We start from the raw sequence: 3,229 nt of genomic DNA, 5'->3' as shown, positions 1-3,229 counted from the left end.
TAAATTAAATTCAAAGCTGATATTCAAGTTTAAAGTCCTAGCTTTGTATTAAGTTATTTGTCGTGTTCATATATCCCAGAATATAAATTCAACTATTGAGAAATCAAATTAAGATTTATTTGAGAAAAACTCTTAAATTCGATTTCAGTAAAGTTTCGAAGCAGGATTAAAATTTATTTTTTTTAAGTAGAATAAAGCAATGCCAATCCTAATTTAAATTTCTTGTAACCGTAAGATAGTTTTACCTTGTAACCGTAAAACATTTAAATTTCGATGGTAAATTTTATTCATACTTAATTCATTCACAGTGATCTTTGATCGTCAAAATGCAATATTTTTTATAATAACTATATAGCTAGCTAGTTAACTTACATATTTAAAAAAAATGCATAAATGGAGGCGTGGAACAAGACAATTTAAATGAAAATTTATTTTATTAATTTTAAAATAGAAAGCGAATATAAATGTTGATTAATTTATAGTTATTTTCGTTGAATTTTATTAATAAAATTAATATGATAATTTTGAGATAGGTCTATATAATTCTATTTAATAAATTATGCAAATAATATGATTCATTTTATTGTTAAACGATTCTTTTACAAAATGAGAGTTAAACAAATAAAACCAATAAATTCTTAAATTTTTGAAATTCTCACGAGATGATCTTTGATTTCCTATGTGACATTTATACAAAAATCAAAAAAATTGTTAAATAATCCAAAAGTTGTTAAAGAATGGAAAAAAACTTTTAAAATTTAAATTGGAAGGAATTTCTTAATACGAATTTGAATTTTTCTAATAAATATCTAAATAATATTGGAGAACGATAAATTCATATTATAGAACTTATTCCGTAAGAAATGGTTGTATGAGTATGACAGGTGTAAAAAAATGTAATTTATATTATATAATCCTATTTTAAATCAGAAAAACCAAAACGTGATAGAGGAGTAGAACAATTTCTTTATGGTGAAAATTCTATAAATAATTTTTTTGTAAAGTTCTTAGAAATTTGTTTAAGAATGTGGGAATCGTCAGAATCACCTTAAATTCAATTAATTGTAATGTTAAAGAAATAATAATACAAAATAATTTATTACGGTATTAGAATTGGATCTAGAAAATTTTTAAAAGTAAATTTGCCATATTAAACGATATGTGCTTAAATTAGATTAATTTTGAATGTTAAGTTGAAAAATATAAGAAAAAGAAAAATTAAAGTGAATGTTCTCATATCAACAAATTAAATACCATAGGTCTAACAAATAGCCGAATGTAATTTTATGGAGTTCTAGTTTTAAAATTAAAAATTTTAAAATTTATATAGGTATGTTATAACTTAATTAAACTAAAATCAAAATTTTTTTAAATAGACGGAAATCAAATAATTTTATGCATTTAAAGAAAATTTTACTTTTAAATTTAATTTACAATTCAATATTTTAATTTTTAATATCCTGCATCTGGATTTTGTTTATTAATATTGCATTCTTGTGAAGTGAAACTTCCTAAACTCGAAATATTTTCATGTACTTGGAAGCAATGTTTCGAACAAACTCTTTAGAAAATTTTAATATTAAATAAAAACGGCAACTCCTATTGAAACGTACTGATGATATTTTCAAATAAATTATTCTTTTAAATATTGTAATAATAATAATAAGAATTAAAATATATGAGAACGTGCCAAGTCTAGTCCTATAATTCCCCTTTACATACACACATACTTTAAAATTATCAAAAATAACAAACAAAAAATGTAAAAATGTTTATTTGTACGTGAGTTTGTGTATAAAGATATTTAGACAGAATTAATTTAAGCAAAATATGTAAATATTCCCCATAACCCGCCCCTATACACATATGTATGTAGCTTGCTACAATTAAATATACATACATATATATTTATAAATCTTTATATAAATTCATTTTAAATGTGAAATATTTTTCTTTTTATTTTAATTTTGTTGTTTTTATACAGGACGATAAACAAGGACATTACTTGCCTGGGTTAAAACACACAGGACTATTAAAAAAGATTTTTGTTTTTAAATCGTTTTTTAACATTGTGTGATACTAAAAACTGTTATATATTATGATTTTCTTTCGTTTTTTTTATATTATTGTTTTTATTTTTTTCTGCTTTTTGTTTTCCGTTCTTTTAAATAATTGCTCCGAAAGGATTAGACAAGTTTATACTCAATTTTTTTTTTTTTGTTTTTATTTTTGTAATAGGACCTATTTGCATTAATAATAACAATTATAATAATAACAATGAAAATTAGAGAAAAAAATATAGAGTATATAAAGAAACAAAATAGAAAGTATGAGAAAAAGAGAAAGATAACAATGGAAAAAAGTCAAGATTTTTAGAAGAAGAATTTCCTAAAAAAAAAAAATCATCAAATTTTGTGGCTCTTTTTGCTCTTTGATTACTTATAATTAGTTTTGTCTATATTTACATGTGTCATGTAGCAAGTCATATATTGTTGGTTATGCATGGGGATTTGTGATTTTTCTATTTTAATCTTTAAGAGATTTGATTTTCATTATTGTAGTAAAAATTAAATGTAAATTACTATGTAAGGTGATATTGTTTTTATAAGAAACTTAAAGAAAACTGTTAACTTTTAATTATTAAATTGTTAGTAATGATTCGAACTTTTCAGCAATAAAATAAAATATATTTGTTATATACGTTAAAATATTTGGTATACAAAATAGGTGGTTGTTTATTAATCGTTCATAATTAAGAATAAATTTAATGAGTGTTTTTCAAATAATTTTCTACAGTCCAGTTATCAATGTAGCAGAAATTCGTCTAAGTCCTTATTCATCGTAACTGAATTTTCTTTTATTAGTATTCCTAGATTAAGTATAATTGTATTACTTTTATTAGAAATATGAGATGATTATAGAGTTGGTATGAAATTTTAGCTATATAGTAGGGAATATTAAAATTTGAATACTATAAATGTACTGTAAAATATGAACTGCAACTCTTATTAAATTATATATCTATAGATATAATAATGCTCCCGCTCTCTGTTTAAAAAATCCCAACTAAATGTTTTTACATATTACATATGTATTATTCATGAATATTATGCAGTTAGAATAGTTAAAAAATTTTCTCCTCTTTATGCTCTTAATTATTGAGTGAGAGTCGCTTTAGATGTTTTTCGTGACGCTCTTCACATTTTTCATGACGCTCTTTTAAGTGCGT

This window comes from Condylostylus longicornis, unplaced genomic scaffold, assembly GCF_029603195.1.
Source record: "Condylostylus longicornis isolate FDR11 unplaced genomic scaffold, ASM2960319v2 ptg000010l, whole genome shotgun sequence".
NCBI lineage: Eukaryota > Metazoa > Arthropoda > Insecta > Diptera > Dolichopodidae > Condylostylus > Condylostylus longicornis.
The sequence above is the reverse complement of the archived record's forward strand: the minus strand, read 5'-3'. Positions refer to the sequence as shown.